The 26,923-nt window shown below is 49.7% G+C and overlaps 1 long non-coding RNA gene across 2 annotated transcripts; it reads right to left on the bottom strand.

The window, feature by feature from the left end:
* Positions 1-22,994: 22,994 nt before the first annotated feature.
* Positions 22,995-24,809, bottom strand: LOC120699166. 2 transcript variants are annotated; one of them, XR_005685258.1, is made up of 3 exons: positions 24,568-24,809; positions 24,422-24,476; positions 22,995-23,872 (listed from the first exon to the last, which is right to left on the bottom strand). It is a non-coding gene; the product is annotated as an uncharacterized LOC120699166 (long non-coding RNA). The 2 variants fall into 2 exon arrangements; XR_005685257.1 differs by having other exon boundaries at positions 22,995-24,476.
* Positions 24,810-26,923: the final 2,114 nt, after the last annotated feature.

Consider the following 26,923-nt stretch of genomic DNA (forward strand, 5'->3'; position numbering starts at 1 on the left):
ACCGCCTGGCCTCAAATGCTCCGTCTTGTTCCTCTAGCACACTTCACAGTTCCGGATAAAATCCATGACGAGCTTGTGGTCACCTGGGATGTGAAAGTCCGAGCGAAGACGGTGAAGGGTTTTCTGAATGCCCTCATGACCCATGCCATGCGCGAGCCCCACAAGAGATGGAACCAAACTGTAGGAAGCTGGTACAAAGATTTTACCATCTTTCAGCAGGAGCTGATCCGCCATGGACCACCCCTCTTCCACCTTCTCTGCCTGGTCTCGGATCCTATGCAAAGATTCATCGGCAGACAAGTGCTTGCGTAGCTCATCGAACAGCTCAAAGGATGGTGTAGAAAGGTGCATGCATGCAGTGCTGACCTCCTCATCGCGCCGGGACAGGGCGTCGGCAACAACATTTGCAGCGCCCGGTTTATACTCCACACGAAAATCGTAACCCAGTAGCTTAGTGGCCCAATGATGCTGTGGTATGGTGGAGAGACGTTGGTCGAATAGAAACTTGAGGCTGTGATGATCCGTGCGCACAATGAATTCCCGGCCCCAGAGGTATGGCCGCCAATGTTTGACAGCTTGCACTAACCCGATTAATTCCCGTTCATAAGCAGCTAACTTTGCATGGCGTGGAGCGATTGGTCTGCTGAAGAAAGCTATTGGTCCGGTGCCCTGATGTAGCACAGCCCCAAATCCCGAGCCTGATGCATCGCATTCCACTATAAACATGATGGAGAAATCAGGGAGATGGAGGACGGGCACGGAAGATAATGCTTGCTGCAACGCACTGAATGCCTGTGCTGCCTCCTCGGTCCACTGAAAGCCATCTTTGCGAAGAAGCTTGGTAAAAGGTGATGCAATCAGGCTGTAATCCTGGATGAACCGGCGATAATATCCGGCAAGGCCGAGAAAGCCCCGAACGGCCTGAACAGTTTTTGGGACAGGCCAAGAGAGGACTGCTTGCACTTTTTCTGCATCCATGGCCACGCCTTGAGCTGAGATCACATGGCCAAGATAACCCACTGCTTCTTTACCAAAGGAACACTTAGATTTCTTTAGGAAAAGGATGTGTTGGCGCAGCGCCTCGAACACAGCCCTGAGATGCAACAAATGCTCCGCCCATGTAGTGCTGTAAATTAATATGTCATCAAAAAATACCAGGACAAACTTGCGGAGAAAAGGCTTCAGTACTGAATTCATCAATGCTTGAAAGGTTGCCGGGGCGTTCGTCAACCCGAACGGCATCACTAAGAACTCAAACAGACCCTGGTGAGTGCGGAAGGCCGTTTTCTCCACATCCTCATGACACATACGCACCTGATAATACCCAGATCGGAGGTCCAGTTTAGTGAAGAACTTGGCACCCCTAAGTTCATCCAGTAATTCTTCAACGACGGGAATAGGGAATTTGTCCTTGACTGTACAAGCATTCAGGGCCCTGTAATCAATACACATGTGCCATGATTTATCCGCTTTGCGCACAAGGAGGGCCGGTGAAGAGAAGGCTGACGAACTTGGTCAGATGATGCCCTCGCGGAGGAGGTCTGCACACTGTTTTTCAAGCTCGTCCTTCTGGAGATGAGCATAACGATATGGCCTGACTGCCACGGCGCCCGAGCCCGGCTTGAGCCGGATTCTGTGCTCAAGCTCACGGGTAGGAGGCATCCCGTGTGGCTCCCTGAATAACGCGTCGAATTCCTGGAGCAGCTCAGGTAGTAGTTGCCCGGCGGCTGGCGTGATCACCTGGAAAGAAGCTGTCGAGGGCCTCTCGATGCCACACCACATGATGTGTTTATCGGGCAACGCAAACATTTGTTCTCTGAAATTCCACTGAATATCTCCCAATAAACTCAACCAACTAACTCCAATTACCATGTCCGTGGATCCCATTGGCAAGGAATGAGAATCGAACCAAAAATAATCACTGCCAACCCTGCCACGTACCTCTGCCAAGCGTCCAGGGCTGCGCACGTGATCACCATTACCCACTGTGACATTGAGGGCTCCCTCTGTAGAGGAATCCACTGTAGCATTTATTTTTAGCCTAGAACAAGATCTAAGTAAAACCTATAGCTACAAATATTTTTCTGGGCCTGCAAATATTACACAGAGACATATATGGTGCAAAGTATCTATCTGCCAAAAATCACCTATAGTTGATGAGTGGAACTCCTAGAACAATTAAGTCTCATTTTATCTAGTTTTACAATCGAGAGCCAAAAATATTAGGAATCTGTTCATGGCCATGTTGACAAAGTTGTAGCTCTTGTTCTCAGGATTCCAGAACAGTTGAGTTTGCATTTTTAGGATTTTTCTACGAATTGTTATGTATTTTCAAAGTTCACCGCTCTTAGTTCATGTATATATTGCAATCTAGCCCCTGGATTTTTTTATCTTCTAGCCATCGGGTCCTTAGCCGGACATAGAACAGGGGGGGGGGCGATGGCGGCCGGATTCCGGCAAGGATGCTCGCCGGCGGCGTGGACTAGGTGGGGGAAAAGGGAGAGGGGATCGAGTGCTACCTCTAGGTGGTCTCGGACAGGGTTGGGATGGTCGGAGTTGGGCCGTCCACGGCAAGGAAGGGGCGGCGGCGGCTCTGTCCGCCGGCGGCGATGTTCCGGCGACGGAGGGCGGCGGTGGGTGGGCCGGAGAGAACCAGTGGGATGTGGGGAAGGTGATGGAAGGTTCGATTTGGACAGTGGGAGGCCGGAGGGAGGAGCTCCGCGGGTGTGTGGCGCGCGGTGGTGCTCGGTGGCGACAATGGCGAGCTGGCGCGTTCGTGCGCGCGCAATAGAGGCCAGCATTGCCTTTTATAGGCCAAAGAAGAGGGGGAGGGGGAGCTGGGCGTGCTCGAGCTGGGGAGGGCGCGGCGTCCAGGCGAGTCGCCGGCGCGTGCGGTCGTCGTGGCGAGCAGGTGACCGGCAGGGGCGTGGCGAGCTCGGGGTGTTGCCAGGGAGGGCGGTTTCGGGGAAAACCGGGGGCGTGGAGGCGGGATCGGCCGGGGGCGCGACGCGTAGCCCGGATTGGTGGCTGGCGCCGGCTTACGGACGCGCCATAGGCAGGGAGTAGGGAGCAGGGAGTAGAGGAGGAGGGAGGAGAGAGATGAAGTCGTGGCAATTTCGTAATTAAATTGAAGTTGCAGTGTTCCTTTGTAAACTCAATTTTTCTCTCTGTTCTTAAGGTCAAATGAAAAACTTTTGAATACCATCTTGGTTCAATTTTTCGAGATCTACAACTTTTATTTCAGGCACTTTTACATTTGAGCAATAGTTTGAAAGTTATTTAATTATTTCAAAAATTACCATTTAAATGACTTATCATTTCATGTGGATATTGTCACTTTTATTCCTAGTCTTCAACTAGACTTTTGTTTAACATCACATGGTGTGCCTATAAAATTTCATAAACATATTTGACTTTGTTTGCAAGTTATTTATTTATGACTACCTGGATTCGAACTCCTAGTTATTTAATTTGTTTAAATCCTGAATTTGCAAAAAGTCTTTCAATTAAAACTATCTGCCACAAAAATATGAGCGTGCCTTTATACTATATTTGTCATGATCATTTAGGCATGAAGTTGTTCAACCTTTAGCCACTCAACATTTTTCGTTTTAAGCAAAACTTTACTTAAGCAAAGATTTAATAATTATTTTCAAAGCATGTTTTCTATGATTCGAATTTATTCGTCATTTCATGTGACCTCATTTAAATTGAATGCGATCGTTCTTGAAAATTTATAAAACACCACCAAGGATGTATATTGATGCATTTTATTGGTCATGTTGTGGTGAGTGTGAATAGTATACTGGAATCCTATAGAAATATATGTTACTCAAACGGTACATGCACATACACATATACATGTACACATATATTTGCAAGAGCAAAACATGATATATTTATTTAAGTTTCCTTGGTCATTTCTGTAGGGTGTTTTATGCTAACTGTCTTGCTTTGGCTATTTTGACACCTGAGGTGTCACACATTCAAATGCAACCATTTGGCTTGACAGATAGCAGATATTTTGCAGCACTCATTGACTTGTATATTTGTATAAGAGCACTTTGACATGTCAAGACAATGTTATCCTGGACTACCATTAACTGATAATTTCAGAATTTGCTATGATAGTATCTAAAACTGTCTCAACTAGATTCTTTTATCTCCATGGCCAATCATGAGTGATTGATTTATGAGTTTTCACCATTTATTTAATAGTTACCACCTTACAAGTTATGTTTTTTAGGTGGCTAGAGTTTTTTTTTAATATCAGCTTGGCATGTTTGAGATGAGAGATAGTGAGGTAGAACTTATATACCTCCATGCTCCGATGGCTAATTGGAGAGGTAGTTTTCAAAGTTTTTCTTATTTGTTTTTCACATTTTATCCTATGAACTGAAATTCACTTTCTTTATTTTTCTTGACATGGAGGTATATAAGTTCTACCTCACTATCTCTCATCTCAAACATGGCAAGCTGATATTAAAAAAAACTCTAGCCACCTAAAAAACAAAACTTGTAAGGTGGTAACTATTAAATAAATGGTGAAAACTCATAAATCAATCACTCATGATTGGCCATGGAGATAAAAGAATCTAGTTGAGACAGTTTTAGATACTATCATTGCAAGTTAATGGTAGTCCAGGATAACATTGTCTAGACATGTCAAAGTGCTCTTATACAAATATACAAGGTCAACGAGTGCTGCAAAATATCTGCTATCTGTCAGGCCAAATGGTTGCAATTGAATGACCTGCAAATAAAAAAATCTAGTTGAGACATGTGGTAGCTTTAGCATTAGTTTGTCATATACAGTTACAATCAAAAGAATAGAGAACCCAATATTCAAGGAAGGAGATTAGACAAGGAAATAGACTAACATGCCAGGACTGATCTTCCCTCGAACAATGATAGTGAGGCATTCCATCAAACATCTGGTGCGCAGTGTACTTGGCAGGTGTATTTCGTAGCAAGGAACTGTCAACTGCATCTAACCAGGAGCTCATGAACGCGATTGAAGCCATATGTTGAATAGGTAAGGCAAAATTTGCTGCAGGACACCGTTAAATAGTGCTCTTTGCTCATGACCACTAAAAAAGTTTGTCTTTGCTCAAAGATACTAAAAAACTATGTACATTTGCTGAGGGATATTGTACCCACTATTTTATTCTATTTAATTACAGAGTGATGTTGAAAGACAAATTTACCCCTAGTGGTTATCCTCTCATGCAGCACTGTTTTTTCTCGCGCCTCTCAAACTAGCTGCAGTGCGCCGTGCGTCTTGGCCGGAGCTCCCTGCGCAAGGGAAGGCAGACGCGGATAGGCCGGCGGCCTGCTCTCCCAGCACAGCACGCAAGGGAGGGGTGGACGCGGACGGGCCAGTCGCCCGCGCTCCCAACGCGGCAGGCGAGGAAGGTGCGCACAGGCCGGCCGCCCGGCGGCGCTCCCAGCGAGGGTGGGGCGGACGGGCCGGCCGCGCTCCCATCGCGGCGCGCGAGGAAGGGGCGGACGGGCTGGCGGCGCTCCCAACGCGGTGCAGGCTCAGCGCCGCTCGCGAGGGAGGGGCGGACGGGCCGGCCGTGCTCCAGCGCGGTGCGAGGTTGGAGACGGGCAAGGACAAGGAGGGAAATTCCTGTAGTTTTCTATTAAAATCTAATATTATAACGGGTTCAGTATTCTCTAGCAAATTACCACTCTTGAGCAATGTCTTACAACAAAGACATCATTTTTTTAGTGGCTTGTGGCAAAAACCAAATTTGAACGGTGTCCGCTGGCTAATTTTGCCAATAGCTAATGGGCGTGAGCCCTCTTGAATGGAACAGCATGCCTGGAACCCCCGTGCACCGACGAGGCCCTGGTCACCAATGGAGTGACGGCGGGGTGTCTCCAGGTGGCTGGCACGACGGTGGCACCGCGGCGGCACTGGGGGTCGACGCTGCAGAGATGGCGTGGCGCCGCGTGGGGCGGTCGTTGCAGTTGGACGATGGGAGGGAGGGGCGGGCGGGCGGGCTCGGCCATGCTGGGTCGGGTTCGGAGTCGACGTCGCCACCACACCACTGGAGCACGAAGGTCAGCACTTCCTCCAGCCGTCGGTGTTGGCCAGTGTAACATACCAAATTTTTACCAAATCAAATCGATTGCTAAAAACCGCCCTTTTTAATCGTTGAGCTCGGAACTTATCTGCCCGATCTCCCGATCCCCGAAAGACCCGACCCCGACACCCAAATCCAACACCATGTTCGCCCTGACCCGCGCATCACTCCCGGCCGCGGCACGCGGCCTCGACAGCCGCGCGTGCCCGACCGGCGTCGTTGTCACCGCCGATGGGATCGCCGTGAATCTCTCCTTTTCCCTCTCTCTTCCCTCCTTTTCTTTTTCTTTTTCCATTTTTCCTTTCTTCTTTTCTTGTCTCTCTCCTTCCTTCTCTCTCTCCCTTCTCCCTTCCGAACGCCACCCCGGCCGCTCCCCTCTGCCGCTCCCTGTTCTCGACCGCGGCTCAGCCCGGCCTGCCCCGCGCGCCACCGTCTCCCCTGGCCGTGACCTGCCTCACGCGCCCACACCACGCCGCGGCCTCGCTCGCACGCACCCGCCGCACCAAGCCGCCGCTGGTGCTCTGCACTGCCGCCTGCCCGCACGCACGTGCCGCGCCGAGCCGCGACACGCGTGCGCCCTGCGTGCTCACGCCGCACGCCAGCCCGCGCCAGCACTGCCTCCCTGTGCCACTCGCCGCCTCAGCGCACACGCACACGTGTGGCCACGCCGCTCGCCGGCCGCCCGGCCCCGCTCGCCACTGCCCCGACCCCTCCCACTGTCGCCGTTGACGCCGCACAGCGCCGCCTACCCGAGGCGTCGCGTCGCCAGCACTCGCCTTGCCTCAGCTCGCCGTTGACGCCTGCACAGCACCGCCTACGCCGCTCGCAGCCTGCCCGACGCGTCCCATCCCGCCTCGCCGCTAGCGCCGCCGCGTCGCCATGTCAATAACACGGCCGCACCGCTCGCCGGCCTCCGCCCGCGTCCCGCCAAGCCTCCACCGCCTTGGCTCGCCTTTAAAAGGGCCCCCAGCGCCGCTCCTCCACCCCACTGCCACCTCCACCACCTCCAGCCTTCCTCTCCCAGCTTGCAGCGCCACCGCTCGCCATTGCAGCCGCCGGCCACCGCGGAGCTCCCCTCTCCACTGCCCCTCGGCCTGAATCTAAGTAGGATTGGGCACCCCCGAGGCCCACTGGTGCTCCTCCCCCTCTCCTTGACCGCCGCAGCCCCTCTGGAACACCAGTCCAGGGCCACCGTCGCCCGCCGCCGCCGGCCGCTGTGGCCAGGCCATCTCAGGCCGCCTCGGACCGAGCTGCGGCCGGGGATCGGACCCCCGCCTCGCCTAGACCCTATTCCCCCTCACCCCGACCGTCCCCGAGGCCCAGGGCCGCCGGCCGAGCGCCGCCGATGACCCATGGCTGCCTCCCCTGTTTCCCGGTGTGAGGAAAGGGGAAAGAAAGGCAGTTTTGCCTTTAGACCCCCGTCCTTCTCTCTAATTCCTTAAGAGTCCGTCCACCTTTCTAGCTATTTTGCAAAAGAGACCCCCCTCTCTTACTATATTACAAAACAGACCCTCCCACCTTATGAAAACACTTAAAATAAGCCCCTGCCCTTTCTAGTATACCCCAGACATTTTTGGAAATTACAATCTAGTCCTTTCCTTCCCAAAACTAATTGCAAACAAGTCCCTGGGCCCTTACTTAACCCCTAAAACCTCATACAACCTATCATTTCATGCACCAAACGAACTCTGATAGGCCCGAAACTCTACCACACCTTTCTTAACCTAGTTTCGGCCTTGCCATTAGGAAACCACCCAAAAATATTACTCCAAACTCCATATCTTATTTACTTCCGATTCGAGCTCAACGATAAATCTTTTATTTCTTTTTCCTGATTGTGTGTTTGTTTGTGCGTATCGTAGACTACGGTGTGAACGAAGGAGAACCCGTTGACGAGCAGTACTGTGAGTCCATGAACGAGGACCAGATCCGCGACCCCGAGCCCGAAGGACAGTGCCTCGACCAGGACTTCCCCGAAGGCTTCGAAGACGGCAAGTTCAATCCCGCCCTTTGATGCATGTTTTGGTCCTAGTTTTTATAAACATAGCCTATTGGCCTGCTTTATAAAATTACATATGTTTTGCCTGCATGAAAACACGGTTGGATAGCCACCCCTTGATTTGTGATAACCATTCCTTGACCACCTAGATTAATGTCTGATTTTGCTTGGACGTTAATCGATACTAGAACGCTTAGGACCTGCTACTTTATACAACTTGTTTTATAAAGAAAAGGTGTGTGTGTGGGAAGGGATAAAAGTGGATTTTCGAAAGATGAGTTTAGACGGGATGGATGGCATTTCAGTGTGATTTGCCGTTGGTGTGCTCGTGCCGGTGTGGCAGGGCAAGGAAGGGAGATATCCATCTTGTCACCCCTAAGGACCGAGTTGGTGTTACATCTCACCTAACTCCACTATCGTGCAAACCACTCGACCGTTGAATGGGCAACGGCTTAGCATAAACCCCACTAGTTGATGTGATAGCCATCAGAAGGGCTGAGAGCAACGGGTGACCAAGGAGAAGGGATATGTTCAGTGTGACTTATACCCCGGTCGTACCTCAGAGATAGGTCGACGACCCTTTGGTGAATTCCGTGATGGCGAATCAGGTCTAGCTAAGGTGGGTAATGGTTATGTCGGGATCTACACCGACACTTCGGTGCTTGTGTTGTGGTACCCGCTTGTGGATAAAGTTGCACACCTCTGCAAAGTTAAGAATCTATTCGAATAGCCGTGCCCACGGTACTGGGCGAGTTACGGTGTGGTCTCTCAACTAGTGTTTATCTTGGGTTTGGCTAGTGTGAGTTGTTTTGGATTTGTGACCGGCAGTTGTGCCGTGTGCTACGACGGACGGGGAGTCCGGTAGCAGTTTAAAACCTAAACTCTGTGATTTTTAATACAAAAACTAGTTTTCGAAATGTTTTCTGCTAAATGAACCCCTGCATAAAATTTAGCTTTCTGCAAATTAAACCGTAACCTTATCCTTGTTTTACCCGAGCATGTTATTCTGATATAACCCCCACCGTGAGTGTGGTTGGACTTGCTGAGTACGTTGTACTCACCCCATTCTTACTTTTTACAGAAGAAGACCCAGACTTCGTACCAGACGACGCCAAGTAGGGTTATCGTTCTACACCCAACCTTGCCTGTGGAACCGGCCCTGTTTGAGATGATTTTGCTGACGCAGTACTCTGAGCCCGAGCTAGATCCCATGTGGGTCGCGCTCTGGTGTTATGTCGTAGCTTGGTACTTATTATTATCATCTGTATCGAGTGTCCTCCTCGAAGGTTTGTACGGTAATGGACCATCTGATGTAATAAATGTGGCATCAGCCTCCTGGGACTGATGTTTGTTTCACATTTAAGTTCTCTCTTATGAGGGGACACTTCAGGTGGTATCAGAGCCGTAGGTTGGCCATAGGACGTGACCCTAGGAGCGAAACCCTGTTGTAGGCCATTTCACACTAGGATTTTTCCTTAACCCTTTCTTCACACAAACACTCACCACTGGTTCTTGCCCTGTTCCAGATGGCTGACAATGGATGGATGGGCGGAATCTGTCACGCAGAGCCCGGCCTTCCTAAGTTGTTGATACTCAGCCTGGAACGCATCGGAGTTGTGGACCCACCAGAGTTTCTCTACCGGGAGTACGACCCAAGGGCACTCTTCGGTGCGACCTGATGATCTTTGTGGCAAGGAGCACCCGCTACCCAGATGTGGACCCTTGGTTCATCTCCACCACTAGTTTTCGCTTCCCGGACACTTATCGAAAGGCTGCCCGCAAAGCCCTGCGACATCTACGCGCAATCTATAGGCATCACTTCCAGCGGACTCCTATGGGATTTTTCCCGCTGACTGAAGGAAGAGGACGCACATGGATTGCTCGGATGAGAAGACTTGGAAGAGAAGAAGAAGACCTAGAAGACACGGTCTCTCACCTATCCATCTATCTCACCGGCCTGGACGAGCTCTACCGCGAACAAGCGGCACAACTGAAGCAACAAGTCCACAGAGCAGAAAAGGCAACCCAAGAGCTGGAAGAACAACGGACAAGAGCCGTACACGCCGAGTATTCCCTAGCCACTCTCCAAATCCAAATGCAAGAGCGTGAGGCAGAACTGGAAGAACAACAGGCAAGAGCCACATGCGCCGATGATTCCCTAGCCGCTCTCCAAGCCCAAATGCAAGAGTACGAGGCTCGCAGAGGAATAGGTGGATGGATAGAGGAAGAAGAAGAAGAAGAACCCATGGAAACCCATTGGGATGTTGGTACTCAGACCGAAGGAGAAGAACCCGAAGAAACCCATTGGGATAAAGGTACTCAGACCGAAGATGACATGATGGATCAGTATCTCCCACTGAAGAAGCGCCCTCTTAGGATCGAGGAAGAGTCTCCATGATAGGAGTAGCACCCCAAGCTATAGCCTTTGCCCTAATAATCATGTAACCATGAAGTTGTACCCCACCATGTTGCAATAATAAATATTATCTACTCCCTTTGTGTACCTCAAATATTTGTGCAAGTTCTTCACCCTATCTTTGTTTTCAGATGGCTGAGGAAGGATGGACCCAGGGCGACTGCCAAGCTGCACCTGGCTTCCCCAGCCTCTTGATCAACGCCCTGGAAAGCCTTGGCGTCACGGAACGCCCAAGGTACTACAGCAGAGAGTACGAGCATCATGGCACTCTCCGCTGCAGGGTGATCCTAGTCATCGCCAGAAGTGACCGCTACCCCGACATCCAGTCATGGCGAGTGACCGCTAAAGGGTTTAGGCACCAGGACACCTATCCCTTAGCTGTCAGGAAAGCACTCCATTACCTGTGCTGGATTTTCGAAAGACACCTCGCCCCCACACCAATGAGGTTCTTTCCACCGGCCATCAGAACCCTAGTTTGGGAAGCTCGAATGAGAAGCCTGGAACGGCGCCGCCATGAAGAAGGCCTCCTGTACCAAGTGGCTACCTACCTAGCCTCCTTGGATAAGCTCTTTGACGAGCAAGCCAACTTGCTGAGGGAACAGACCCATCGAGCCGAGCAAGCAGAGCTCGCGGTAAGACTGCAATAGATCCGAGCAGTCCAAGCCGAGGCAAGAGCCGCAACCGCGGTCAGCAGTGAAGCAGTTGCTCAGGAGAGCCTCAGGCAAGCCCGGGATCGGCGTATGCAGGAATGGACTAGGAGTGGAACCCCAGTCCCAGCAATTGGAGAAGACCATGTTCTACTCGGAACGCCCGTCATAGGATGGGGACCACTCTTTGGAAACCCGCAAGCCCCACCCGAACCCCGCAAGAGAAGCCACTACGCAACCCTGGGAAAACGGAGATCTAGAGGACGTTGAGCAAGGACCACTCATTCCCCTAGAAGACGTGAGTTCTCTTCCGAGGGAGGAACCCACTCAAGCCGATGAGTTTATCTAAAGTGCTAGCGACTGTCAAGGGATGAAGCCGTGTGGTCCGAAGAAGATCTGTGCCCCCCTTTTTCTTTTGAAGATGTGTACCCAGACGTGTTGTACGCGTTTGGCCTTGCCCCGTGTAGTACCTCCCTTGCAGTAATAAAGTTGTTTGTGCTTGTTGTTTGATATGTTGTGTGCTTGTTAGTTGTGTGCTTATCGGCAGAAGGTAGATTCTGCCTTTTCAAAAATACGATTTAAATAACTTAAACATCACTTAATCCTAAATCTCATAAAAACTCTACCCAATTTACAGATGGCTTCCCGATGCGTTACGAGGGCCTCCTGCATTCGGAACCCTCCAGTCGCTGATATGGGAGTGCAGCCGAATGGACAGAGCCCTCCCCAAGATGAACAAGAAGTGAGCCAGAACCGAGGAGAAAATCAAGAAGTGCCACTGCCACCACCACCACCCCTCAGGGACCTGGCACAAATAATCCACAATCAGACCCTCATCCTAGAAACACTGGCCAATGCCCTTGTCAGTAGGCAGCCATGAGGACAAACCGTGAATGACAAGCTGACAGCTTTCCTGAGGACCAAGCCGCCCACCTATGCTGGATCCAGCAACCCTTTGGATGCAGACGACTGGCTGCGTGTGATCCAGAGGAAGCTTGAGCCGTTCGAGTGCCAGGATCGAGATAAAGTTCTGCTGGCTAGCACATCAACTCACCGGGTCTTCCTTAGCCTGGTGGGAGAATTACTGCGCTGCTGCCAAAGATGCCTCCACCATCACTTGGAATGAATTCGTGAAGGAGTTCCGCTGTTATCACATCCCCTCGGCCACCATGAAGCACAAGGCAGATGAATTCCGCGCACTTCAGCAGGGGAGTATGTCGGTGGAAGAGTATACTCACCAATTTATGGAACTGGCTCGCTATGCACCAGAAGAAGTGAACGACGACGAGAAGAAGCAGGATATGTTCAAGAAGGGACTAAACCCTAGAACTCAGGACCCTGCTCACCCCTCAGATCTATCCTGATTTCAACACCTTGATGAACAAGGCAATCCTCACAGAGAAGGCCAAGATTGATGAAAGAAAGGATAACAAGCGCAAGTTCCTGGAGAGCAAGTCACGCCAGCAGGATCGTTTCTAGAAGCCCAGAAGCTTCAGCTACAACGCACCAAGGTCCCAAGCCCCAATGCAGTATAGAACTCAGTCTCAAGTGACAGGACCACGGGCCCCGCAATGTAATGCAAGCCAGGTCACCACCAACAACAGCAATGTGAGGGCCTGCTTCAACTGCCGAGAGACGGGGCACATCATCGCCGACTGCCCCTATGCAAAAAACAAGCCGGCTACGTCAGCCTTTTCCAACACAGTGAACGGACCAAAGCCAGTCCACACGGGTGCCAATCGAGTACCCATCCGTGGCAACAACAACACCAACAACAATAGTCAGCAGATGAGGCAGCCTCAGCAGTCGTTTGGACGAGCCCGCGTCAACCACATCAACGCACAGGAAGCTCAAGGAGCTCAGGGCGTAGTACTCGGTGAGTACCTAGTCAGCTCAACCCTCGCAACAGTACTGTTTGATTCTGGAGCATCACACTCATTCATATCCTCAAGTTTTGTGGAGAAACATAAAATACCTACAGTACTACTAAAAACACGCCTATTAACCCGGACACCCGGAGGTGACATCAGGTGTCAACTGGGTTGTCTACGGGTAAGGATCAATTTAAGTGGGGTAGAATTTCTAGCGGACCTAGTAGTACTTAAGTCAGAAGGGATAGACGTGATCCTTGGAATGAATTGGTTAAGCCGACACAATGGTCTCATAGGCTGTACTGACAAAGTGGTACACCTAACAAACCCAGAAGGAGTACGAGTAACCTGTCATACCCGGGAAAGTGGATCAAACCCAATGATATTTAGCATGGAAGCCAAGTCCTTGGAAGAAGTCCCAGTAGTGAATGAGTACCCAGATGTTTTCTCCGAAGAACTTCCCGGTATGCCACCAGATAGGGATGTAGAATTTGTTATTGACCTTGTCCCTGGAACTGCCCCTATAGCCAAGAGACCCTATAGAATGGCAGCCTTTCAGTTAGCATAACTAAAGAAACAGCTGGAAGAACTACAACGAATTGGCTTCATCAGGCCAAGTTCGTCTCCTTGGGGAGCCCCGGTTCTATTTGTCAAGAAGAAGGACGGAAGTATGAGGTTGTGTGTAGATTACCAGGCACTAAACGAAGTCACTATCAAGAACAAGTACCCCCTTCCCAGGATCGATGACCTTTTTGATCAGTTAAAAGGGGCCAAGTACTTCTCCAAGATCGACCTGAGGTTCGGATATTTTCAGCTCAAGATTAGGGAGAGCGACATTCCGAAGGCAGCCTTTGTCACCCGATACGGGCAGTTTGAGTTCACAGTAATGTCTTTTGGTCTGACAAATGCACCTGCTTATTTCATGAACCTCATGAACAAGGTGTTCATGGACGAGTTAGATAAGTTTGTCGTAGTCTTCATCGACGACATACTTATTTACTCGAAGAGCATTCAGGAGCACGAGCAGCACCTGAGGGTAGTTTTGGAAAAGCTGAGGATGCATAGGCTATACGCCAAATTCAGCAAGTATGAGTTCTGGCTGGAGAAAGTAGCCTTCCTTGGTCATATTCTGACCGCAGAAGGAGTAGCAGTGGATCTTGAGAAGGTCGAAGCAGTCTCCAACTGGCAACCACCGACCAACGTCAGTGAGATCAGAAGTTTTCTTGGATTAGCTGGGTATTATCGGAGATTCATTGAAGGGTTTTCTAAGATAGCCCGACCCATGACAGAGCTGCTCAAGAAGGAGAAGAAATTCACCTGGACAGAGTCATGTGAAAGGAGTTTCCAGGAACTGAAGCGAAGATTGACTACCGCTCCAGTACTGACCCTACCAGATATTCATCGGGATTTTGTCATCTATTGTGATGCATCCCGACAAGGATTGGGTTGTGTACTAATGCAAGACGGGAAGGTCGTTGCATATGCTTCCCGCCAGCTCAGGTCTCATGAGCAGAACTATCCGACCCATGATTTGGAACTTGTAGCCGTAGTGCACACTCTTAAAATTTGGAGGCATTATTTGATCGGAAATAAGTGTGAAATCTATACTGACCATAAGAGCCTGAAGTACATATTCACCCAGCCGGATCTGAACCTAAGACAGAGAAGATGGCTGGAATTGGTTAAGGATTATAACTCGGAAATCCATTACCACCCAGGGAAAGCAAACGTAGTAGCTGATGCCCTGAGTCGGAAATCCTATGGACCCAAGGATGATCATCTGCGAGAGGAAATAGCACGATTAAATGTGCACATTGTCCCTCGAGGTTCAAGCCAAGTGCTGAACGTTCAATCCACGCTAGAAGACAGAATCCGAAAGGCACAAAGTTCGGATAAGGGGCTGATGGAAATCCGGAGGTAGACTGGAGAAAATAAGGCACCAGATTTTAGAGTGGATAATAAGGAGACTTCAAGCAAATGATCATGGATGAGGCTCACAACTCGACATATTCCATTCACCCAGGATCCACCAAAATGTATATGGACTTAAAACAAAAATATTGGTGGAATGGGATGAAGGCAGATATTGCCCGATTTGTCGCCCGGTGCGATACTTGTCAAAGGATCAAGGCTGAACATCAGAAACCAGCAGGGTTGTTGCAACCCTTACCCATCCCGGTTTGGAAATGGGACGAGGTAGGAATGGATTTTGTAGTAGGTTTGCCCAGGACTCAGAAAGGGCACGACTCCATATGGGTAATAGTGGATCGACTTACTAAATCAGCTCATTTCATACCCGTACGAACCAATTACTGCGGAGAGAAGCTAGCCAAGCTCTATGTGGAAAACATAGTGAAGTTGCATGGTGTGCCCAGCCGAATTGTTTCAGATAGAGGGACCCAGTTCACCTCTAGATTTTGGAAAAGTTTGCATAAAGCCATGGGCACCAGGTTAGATTTTAGCTCTGCTTATCACCCGCAGACAGATGGCCAGACAGAAAGGGTAAACCAGATTATGGAAGATATGCTGAGAGCGTGTGTCCTCACTTATGGCAAAGATTGGGAGCAAAGTTTACCCTATGCCGAGTTCTCATACAACAATGGGTACCAAGCAAGTTTAGGCATGTCACTGTTCGAAGCCCTCTATGGGAGGAAGTGCAGAACACCGCTGATGTGGTCAGAAGTTGGAGAGCATGCCCTAGTCGGGCCCGCACTCATAAAAGAAGCAGAAGAAAGAGTTGCTGAGATTAGAGAAAAGCTAAAAGCAGCACAGTCCCGACAGAAGAGCTACGCCAACAGGAAAAGACGGGAAATAAGCTTCAACCCAGGAGATTTTGTGTATCTCAAGGTGTCGACCATTCGAGGAACCCGAAGATTCCAGGTACAAGGGAAATTGGCCCCCCGGTACATTGGACCGTACCGAGTTCTGAAGAAAATTGGAGCAGTAGCATACCGCCTAGAGCTACCTGAAGAAATGTCGGATATACACCCGGTGTTCCACATCTCACAATTAAGAAGGTGTTTGAGGGTACCCGAAGCAGAACATGTGCCAGTTGAAACGATAGATCTGCAGCCAGACCTGCGATACCAGGAGGTACCGGATAAGATTCTAGACACTGTCACCAGGAGGACCAGAAACTCCGAAGTACAGATATGCAGAGTGCAGTGGAGCAGACACGGAATAGAAGAAGCGACGTGGGAACACGAAGACGCCCTGAAGAAGGAGTTTCCCCACTTGTTTAGGAGCCAGCCGAATCTCGAGGACGAAATTCATTTTAAGTGGGGTAGGTTTGTAACATACCAAATTTTTACCAAATCAAATCGATTGCTAAAAACCGCCCTTTTTAATCGTTGAGCTCGGAACTTATCCGCCCGATCTCCCGATCCCCGAAAGACCCGACCCCGACACCCGAATCCAACACCCTGTTCGCCCTGACCCGCGCATCACGCCCGGCCGTGGCACGCGGCCGCGACAGCTGCGCGTACCCGACCGGCGTCGTTGTCACCGCCGATGGGATCGCCGCGAATCTCTCCTTTTCCCTCTCTCTTCCCTCCTTTTCTTTTTCTTTTTCCATTTTTCCTTTCTTCTTTTCTTTTTCTCCCTCCTTCCTTCTCTCTCTCCCTTCTCCCTTCCGAACACCACCCTGGCCACTCCCCTCTGCCGCTCCCTGTTCCCGACCGTGGCTCAGCCCGGCCTGCCCCGCGCGCCATCGTCTCCCCGGGCCGTGACCCGCCTCACGCGCCCACGCCACGCCGCGACCTCGCTCGCGTGCACCCGCCGCGCCAAGCCGCCGCTGGCGCTCTACACCGCCACCTGCCCGCACACACGTGCCGCGCCGAGCCGCGATAAGCGTGTGCACCGCGTGCTCGCGCCACCCACTGGCCCGCGCCAGCACTGCCTCCCTGGGCCACTCGCCGCCTTAGCGCACACACACACGCGTGGCCACGCCGCATGCCGGCCGCCCGGCCCCGCTCGCCACTGCCCCGACCCCGCCCACTGCCGCCGTTGACGCCGCACAGCGCCGCTTGCCCGAGGCGTCACGTCGCCAGCATTCGCCTCGCCTCAGCTCGCCGTTGACGCCCACACAACACCGTCTACGTCGTTCGCAGCCTGCCCGACACGTCCCATCCCATCTCGCCGCTAGCGCCGCCGCGTCGCCACGTCAATAACTCGGCCGCACCGCTCGCCGGCCTCCGCCCGCGTCCCGCCAAGCCTCCACCGCCTTGGCTGGGCTTTAAAAGGGCCCCCAGCGCCGCTCCTCCACCCCACTGCCACCTCCACCACCTCCAGCCTTCCTCTCCCAGCTTGCAGCGCCGCCGCTCGCCATTGCAGCCGCCGGCCACCGCGGAGCTCCCCTCTCCACTGCCCCTCGGCCCGAATCGAGGTCGGATTGGGCACCCCCGAGGCCCACTGGTGCTCCTCCCCCTCTCCTTGACCGCCACCGCCCCTCTGGAACACCAGTCCAGGGCCACCGTCGCCCGCCGCCGTCGGCCGCTGTGGCCAGGCCATCTCAGGCCACCTCGGGCCGAGCTGCGGCCGGGGATCGGACCCCCGCCTCACCTAGACCCTATTCCCCCTCACCCCGACCGTCCCCGAGGCCCAGGGCCGCCGGCCGAGCGCCGCCGATGACCCATGGCCGTCTCCCCTGTTTCCCGGCGTGAGGAAAGGGGAAACAAAGGCAGTTTTGCCTTTAGACCCCCGTCCTTCTCTCTAATTCCTTAAGAGTCCATCCACCTTTCTAGCTATTTTGCAAAAGAGACCCCCCTCTCTTACTATATTACAAAACAGACCCTCCCACCTTATGAAAACACTTAAAAATAAGCCCCTGCCCTTTCTAGTATACCCCAGACATTTCTGGAAATTAAAATCTAGTCCTTTCCTTCCCAAAAGTAATTGCAAACAAGTCCCTGGGCTCTTACTTAACCCCTAAAACCTCATACAACCTATCATTTCATGCACCAAACGAACTCTGATCGGCCCGAAACTCTACCACGCCTTTCTTAACCTAGTTTCGGCCATGCCATTAGGAAACCACCCAAAAATATTACTCCGAACTCCATATCTTATTTACTTCCGATTCGAGCTCAACGATAAATCTTTTATTTCTTTTTCCTGATTGTGTGTTTGTTTGTGCGTATCGTAGACCACGGTGTGAACGAAGTAGAACACCGTTGGATAGCCACCCCTTGATTTGTGATAATCATTCCTTGACCACCTAGATTAATGTCTGATTTTGCTTGGACGTTAATCGATACTAGAACGCTTAGGACCTGCTACTTTATACAACTTGTTTTATAAAGAAAAGGTGTGTGTGTGGGAAGGGATAAAAGTGGATTTTCGAAAGATGAGTTTAGACGGGATGGATGGCATTTCAGTGTGATTTGCCGTTGGTGTGCTCGTGCCGGTGTGGTAGGGCAAGGAAGGGAGATATCCATCTTGTCACCCCTAAGGACCGAGTTGGTGTTACATCTCACGTAACTCTACTATCGTGCAAACCACTCGACCGTTGAATGGGCAATGGCTTAGCATAAACCCCACTAGTTGATGTGATAGCCATCAGAAGGGCTGAGAGCAACGGGTGACCAAGGAGAAGGGATATGTTCAGTGTGACTTATATCCTGGTCGTACCTCAGAGATAGGTCGATGACCCCTTGGTGAATTCCGTGATGGCGAATCAGGTCTAGCTAAGGTGGGTAATGGCTATGTCGGGATCTACCCCGACACTTCGGTGCTCGTGTTGTGGTACCCGCTTGTGGGTAAAGTTGCACACCTCTGCAGAGTTAAGAATCTATTCGAATAGCCGTGCCCACGGTACTGGGCGAGTTACAGTGTGGTCTCTCAACTAGTGTTTGTCTTGGGTTTGGCTAGTGTGAGTTGTTTTGGATTTGTGACCGGCAGTTGTGCCGTGTGCTACGACGGACGGGGAGTCCGGTAGCAGTTTAAAACCTAAACTCCGTGATTTTTAATACAAAAACTAGTTTTCGAAATGTTTTCTGCTAAATGAACCCCTTCATAAAATTTAGCTTTCTGCAAATTAAACCGTAACCTTATCCTTGTTTTACCCGAGCATGTTATTCTGATATAACCCCCACCATGGGTGTGGTTGGACTTGCTGAGTACGTTGTACTCACCCCATTCTTACTTTTTACAGAAGAAGACCCAGACTTCGTACTAGACGATGCCGAGTAGGGTTATCGTTCTACACCCAACCTTGCCTGTGGAACCGGCCCTGTTCGAGATGATTTCGCTGACGCAGTACTCTGAGCCCGAGCTAGATCCCATGTGGGCCGCGCTCTGGTGTTATGTCGTAGCTTGGTTACTTATTATTATCATCTGTATCGAGTGTCCTCCTCGGAGGTTTGTATGGTAATGGACCATCTGATGTAATAAATGTGGCATCAGCCTCCTGGGACTGATGTTTGTATCACATTTAAGTTCTTTCTTATGAGGGGACGCTTCAGCCAGGTAGGTGACCATCCCGGTCTCTCGGACGGCACCACGAAGACGTTGCCTTCCTTGACGGAGCAGATCGGGGCGGGGGTAGATTTGGGCAGAGCAGTTCGTGGCGCACGTGGGGGAGGCCAAATCTGGAGAGGCACGGCACACGGGGGAGGCCGGAGGCGGGGCAGAGCTCAACCTCGGGCTCCCTCGCAGTGGAGAGGCACCGCGCGCGAGGGGAGGCGCGAAGGAGCTCGGAGTTGGAGAGACGCGGAGGAGGTCGGAGCTAAAGTGAGGCGCAGAGGAGGCCGGAGCGTTCGGCACTCAAGCTCGGCGTGTAACCATTGGGGGAGGAGTGGGCGCTCGGTGCTCGAGCTCGACGTGGAACCGTCGGGGAGGAGGTGGGGATTGGGTGGTCAAGGGAAAGGACGGTCAAGGGGAAAGGACGACCGAGTGGGCGCAAAGGAAGGGGGGCGGACACACGAGCGGGCAGAAACATGCATTTGGCAGAGACACTTTCACTTCCATCCTTTGAACATTTAGTTAACCGTGTTACCTTGAAGTATGGATGTCGTGCGGATGAGGTTGAAATGAGAGGTCGTTTTGATTGTGGGAAAGCTAGCTCACACTATGTACTCATGAAGCTTACTTCTGAGGCACACTGGAAGCAGTACAAGGAGATTGTAGAACGATCAAATGTGGTATGCTGGGAGGTTATCGTAGACATATTTCGGAGGCCAACGACACTTGAACACGGAGAGCAGAATGTAGCTCAGAAGCTGACCCAGGAGTCATCTATTTCACATGATGTTAATGCTTTTGTCCCGAGTTCTCCTATGAATGCTCCTAGTTTTGATTTGGTAGTGATTGCTGATCAATTTGACAATGTTGTTTTTGAGGAAGAGGAACGTAATCAAGATGATGACAAGATATCATTAGGGTCCGAAGATGAAGATGAAGATGATGTCCAAGGGGACGGGATAGCAAGGAGAGTAAGTAATCTAGGCGATGTGGATGATGATGAGTCAGAGGAAGAGGATGAGGATGGCATTTATGAGTGTCCCTCTAGACCTCGTGCAGATGTTGATGGTCTTTATTCTTACACGCAAAATGAAATGCGCCTTTTGAAACAAGATGATGTTCATCGTCCATCGGTGCCTAATGATAAGGACATAAGCAGGGTGGACAATGCCGTGTGCAATTCTACTTTCATATTATGGGAAGGCCAAAATGAAAGTAAGGATCTGCGAATTCACAAGGGTATGATGTTCGACACCCGACAAGAGCTGCAGTTTTTTATGGCAGATTACATAGTCAAATTTCATAGGCCATCACCCTAGTTCACTCGGATAAGAATCTAAGGTATGATGTTATGTGCAAGCAAGGATGCCTTTGGCGTGTGTGGTCTCGGCGTATACGGAGCACAAGAAAGTGGAGGGTAAGCAGAGTTGTGCAACCACACACATGTTCCTCATTGAAACCAAAGCAAGTATACGCACAATGCACGACAAAATATCTAAGTCTTCATATCCATGGTATTGTTCGCATGGATAGCGACACTCTGTTCCTTCTCTTCTGGAGTCCATCTTTGCCTTCAGTTCGTACCGTGTAAAGTACTCGAAAGCGTGGGGGCAAAGCTACACGCCATTGCATTTCTTTGGGGTGACTAGAAACCTTCATACGGCATGGTACCTAGAGTACTTAGTGCTATGGCCCATTACAACCCTGGAATTAAGTTGTTCCCTTTCTTTGGAGGATTGATGGTCCCCGAGAATGGAGTTTACAAGCATGTGTTGCAAAGGGTCTTTTGGTGCTTCCCGCAGTGCGCAGTTGCATTCCAGCCTATGTTTTTAAAGCGGTAAGGCGAGGCGAGGCGATCCACCACCGCCTTATCGCCTAGGCGGGCTAAGGCGAGACCTTAAGCAAGGCGAGCCGCCACCGCCTTGTCGCTTAGGCGAAGCCTTGAAAACAGAGATTCCAGCATTGTCGGCCAATGATTCTAGTAGATGGTACATTCTTGACGGGCAAGTATAGGCAGGTCTGACAATGCGCCAGAGCCCTGCCCTAACCCCAACCCAGCCTTATTACTTTGGGGATTATCCCTAATCCTTATCCAATCCTTTGAATAATATTTTTACCCTATCCAGCCCTATCCTTCCAGCATTAAAGCCCTGCTCCCATCCTGCCCGTTTTGTGGCCCTCGGGCCGATCCTTCCATCAGCAAGGATACGAGCCCTCAGGGCTCTGCTTCTGCTGTTCGCAGCAGGAAGCATGCAATCGAAGGGTCATACAGTCACAGATGAACACAATATAATATAATCAATGTTGGAAGTAGCGGGCTATGAAATTTAGCGGAGCCTCCTCTGAAATGCTATGACAGCTATAGCGGCAGCTATGACATTTAGCGGAAATGAAAAAACCAGCAGCATTTAGTTCATAAGTGCATATATTTCAGAGCAAAAGTGCATAAGTTCATAAATATCATGAGTTCATGACAATAAAAAACACACAAACAGTGAGATGGATCATTAGCAAAAGAGCAAAAGTGCACTCTCACTCTGAGATGTATCAGGTTCTGATGTTGGCTCACTTGGCTGAGACATCGTTGTAGTTGCCGGCGGGTGCAGAGGCAGCCGGCGGCGCAGCGGCACAACAGCAGCAGCCGGCGGCGCAGTGGCAACCCGTGGTGAAGCAGTTGTTGGCTTGTTGCCCGACCACTTGATGCCCCTCGCTGCCTCAGTCCACGGCTTGGCCTCACTCAGGGGAAGAAGTCGCCGCCGCCGCCGCAAGAACACTCGTGACTCGCCGCCGCCGCCGGATTTTGGATGTGTCGAGTGGGGAAAACAGAAGAGTAGGGTTTCGCCTTGTTTAGATGCATCAGTGGGCTAATATTGGGCCAAAGAAACATTGATTTGTGGTCTGCCTAGACATTTGGCCCATAACTTCCATAGCGCCGCTAAATGCTACGCGACGCTATCCAAAATAGCGGCGCTACTTTGCGCTTTAGCGTGCGTAGCGGCGTTAGCGGTAATAAAAGCAATATCGTGGCGGAGGTCTTCTCCAACCGCTATAGCTCCGCTGTAGCAGCGCTATAGCCCGCTACTTCATAATATAATATAATATAATATAATATAATACTACTAAATTAGAACTCCGCTAATGGGTACCCTGGGTACTAAATATTAATCAGTACCCGACAAACCAGCTCACGCGCCGTGCCCACGTCCCATGCGCTCGCGCACCGAGCTCCCCTCCAGCTTCGGTTTTTTTCTTCCCTCCGCCTATCCGGTGGCAACGCGACACCGCGTAGTGGTGAGCGTGGAGGTGCAATTTTTTTTTCTCTCTGCCTGTCCAGTTTCACTGCGTAGGTGCGAGCGTGGTTTCTGTTTTTTTCCAAGGTGCGAGCATAAGCTAAGGTAGGCATGCAGTTGCCTTTTTTACCCCGCATGTATGAATGATGGCCTGACGCTGATATTTTGAATGATAAAACTGACAGCTTGTCCCCGTGTATTGTTTCTCAACCGCGGCCAATAGCAAAGTTCTTCATTTTTAACAAAAACAGTCACCAAAATACAAATAATAAGATTTTAAACACGTGCTCGGAAACAGCTTGACATTTGTACAGCTGACAAGTCTTCGGAGTAGCTTAACATTTTATACACGTGCTCGGAAACTACTTTTAAAGTCTTGTCAGCTGTACAAGTGATATTATACACGTGCTCTTGAAGTAACGTTTCTACACATTATGAAGATTAAACTACTTTTATAGTCCAATATTGGGCATTTGCACTTGAAATCTATGATATATATCATCAGGGGGAACTGACTCCATAGCTTCGACTAAAAGTAAAAGTTCAGCACATCTCCAGTCCACAAATATGCATAGCTGCATCCGAGTGTATTTTACATGTGTGGCAAGTGCAGTTATGATCTTCTGGCATCATCAGCCACCTTAGTTTCTTCTGAGGCCAGAGATCTTCAGCACAACTTGATCAAAACACCCACCTGTAAATAAGATCCTTGAACACAATCTTACCAAATTCATATAAAGGATAGCTCAGAAAGAGAAAAAAAAATCCAAACAGTAGAAATGTGGAGCTGATTTTATATAACTATATTGAAACCTAAAAAGAATTTATATCACTTTTGATGTGCTTTAGAATTTACAGAATGCATAGCCATGTTCAAGTATTAGAACTTGAGCGACCACTGGACTTAAGTCTGAGATCAGGTTCTAAGAGCAGAGCTAGCAAGTTATCACAGTGGAGAGAGCAGAGTTCAGTTTAATATCACCTTCAACAATCAACAGACCTGATCATACATCAGGACAAAAACTATTAACCCCTGCTACAAGACTGATAAAAGGAACTTCATACATACATTTACTTCATCTGCCAAAGCACTTGCACCTAAACAGGAAGAGATAGTTTCAATGCCGTTATGCCATTAAAGCAAAATAAATTGGGAGGAATAGATTAGTAAACGGACATAAACAGGAACCAAAGAGAAAGATGTTCTGAAAAGCATCCTGATCCTGAAGATGAATGGATGGATTTGTAGTAGGTAGGAGGCGAGAGACTGCTGGTCAGATATTTTGCTCGGGTAAAACAAAAAAGAAATAAAATTTACTACACAGCAGCAAAGGACTGAACACACTAACTCACAAAGTAAACAGCTATGATCACTGCAAAAGAGTGCATCATTTCTGCACATTCTTTCTCCATATCGCACATAATAATGAATTCTGAAAGAGATTTTTACTAGAAAACAGTGACAGTCTCAACACATAAGGACAATAAATCCTATTACTATACATTTTTCCTACTGACAAAAGACTTGTTTAATATTAAACCACAGAAAGTGTAAATCAATAAAAACATACCCAGTGCCGTAGGCTTCCCGCACTCAATCAACAAATAATAAAGTGACCAATCACCAAGAGATGGGAGTTAGCTCACCTATCTTTCCTGAGGCTGAGCTTCCAAGGAGCAAGCGCCACGAGCATCTAGTGTCCTGGACAAAAGAAGGTTGAACGTTTTGACTAAACTTCAATATGTGGGCAACTTGACAAGTTCATATACTGACGGGATTCTAGAAAACTAACCAAAGGCTAGCTCATATAGCACTTGGCAACCATGGAATCGACAATCCGATCCACCCTTTACCGCATAACTTCAACTAGTAATCAATAAAAAGCTATTAATCCCAAGAAGAAAAGAGTTTACAGAACCCATCTCATGGAAGAGCCAAAACAATGAAACTCTGGATTGTGAAAGATATACAAAATTACCTTGATATGGCTCACATAGCAAATGATTTGTTTAAATAGTATAGTTATTTGTTCCTTCTAATTGAGGTTCATGCGTTAACTATTGCTGCATTACCCTGGTAAGAATTTCATTTACTGGATATGTTAATTGTGCTACAGTGTAGAAGAGCATGATGTCAGTTTGTAAATTTTGAACGTCTGGATGTAAAGCCATCTTGTCTGTAGCAGAAACCAACAATAATGCACAAACGTCTCAGAATCTGAAACAATTTCTTCAGCTCACTGCGTGTTATCTAACTATCTATGTTTTGCATTTTTCTCTTTTTCAGGCTACGATGGCTGCAATTACATGCATTTTGATGTGATCCCGTCACATGGTCCTTTGTAAGCCTGAGGCACATGTGTTCTCTGTTGTTTGTGAGGGCACTTGCAGTGGATCACTGATTTTTTTTGTAGGGTATATAAAAGAATCTATCCATCGTATCTGTACAGTATTCTAACTCCTTTTCCCCCTCTTTTTGGCACGCACTTATTTTTTTTGTATTGTTCTGAATAACCAAGGCAATTTGTATTGAGGAAACAAAATTCCCTTTTTAATTGCTGTTGGGGATCGCCCCCTCCCGAAGGTGGCGTGACCCGAAGGATTGCCGAAGGTACCCGAAGATCCCCCAAGGATATGCCGAAGGTTCAGCGAAGATGACGAAGCATAAACCCAAAGGTTCTTCGAAGATGACGAAGCATCGAAGAGTTCGTCGAGGTTCGGCGCCAGAAGGTGGTGCCCTAAATCGCCGGGATGCTTCGGGCAGCGCGGAGGCGAAAAATGATGAAGGTGAAGTCCCTCGAAGCTTGTCGAAGGTCGTCTCTAAGGGTCATCGAACATCACAGAACTCGGAGGTTCCGAGGACCGTTCGAAGCCACACTCTCGAAGGTTATGACAAGAACCTTCGGGTGCGGCGGGCGACTCAAGAGTGGCGAACGATGAAGGCGACGCCACACGAAGCTTGTCAAAGACCGCTACCGAAGGTTCCCGAAGGGCAAAAAACACGTGATCTGGGTAGGAGTATCCAAGTCGGACTGTCCAACCTGGGGAAATTACCAAATACCCCTATTGTAACCTCTTGACTTTAGTGGGGACCGGAGGGGCATTTCTGGAAAGATGTAATAAGGTTGGGGGAATAAATACCCCCTCCCACCAAACGTTGTATGGGTGGGGAACATTTCGTACGAACTATAGTGCAATTTCTATTGTGCAATTCGTGTTCTAGTGTTCTAACCTTCGTCTGAAGTGTATTTTCTCTGTCTGGTGATCGGGCCGAAGATCCCAACAGACGCGCCCACCGTGTTCTTAGCTCGAAAATCACCTTACGATGGCCCCACAAAGAAAGAAAACCACCAACCAGGGCGTTTCTAACGCCGAAGGTTCAAACCTTCACGAAGTCCCCATCGGACAATCTCCTCCAATCGAACCAACCCCCGCCCAGCTGGCTGAGAAAGAAAAGCGTGTCCAAGCAGAACGTGCTATTGAGGCAAAAAAGGCTGCGGCAGCAGGCAAAAAAGCAGCAGCAACAACAACAACAACAACCGAAACTGAAACACTAAACAACCTCTACCAGCTTGAACAAAACGCGCACCATGAGCTCAACCTTCAGCTTCGCGCACTAGAAACGAAGAAAGCTCACCTGGCCAGTCAACTGGCGACCAAAAGGAGAGCAGCCGAGCAAGCTCAGAGGCTGGCTGAAGCAAAACGCAGAGTTGCAGAAATGCAAGCAGAAATCCAGAAAATGCAGGAAGAAGTTGGGCAACCGCAAGAGCCCCCAAACACCCACGCAGTTGCTGGACATTCCAGACATCACGAAGGTCAAGACCTTCGCCAGGCAACTCAAATATATCAAGATCAACATTTCCAACCAAGCCCTCCATTCGACTCAACATCACCGCTGTCAATTGCCTTGCAGCGAACATCCTGGCCATACGGCTACAAGCCAGTTCAACTCCCAAAATATGATGGATCAGTCGACCCTGCACAATTCATAATGACTTACGAAGCTACAATCGCCTCAGCTGGCGGAGATGATCCCATCATGGCAAAGTCCTTTGTCATGGCATGCGAAGGCCCAGTCGCAAATTGGTACTCCTACATTCAACCCCTCTCAATTCAAAGTTGGGTGCAGCTCAAGGAAAAACTCAAGCA

Source organism: Panicum virgatum, chromosome 3K (genome assembly GCF_016808335.1).
Source record: "Panicum virgatum strain AP13 chromosome 3K, P.virgatum_v5, whole genome shotgun sequence".
NCBI lineage: Eukaryota > Viridiplantae > Streptophyta > Magnoliopsida > Poales > Poaceae > Panicum > Panicum virgatum.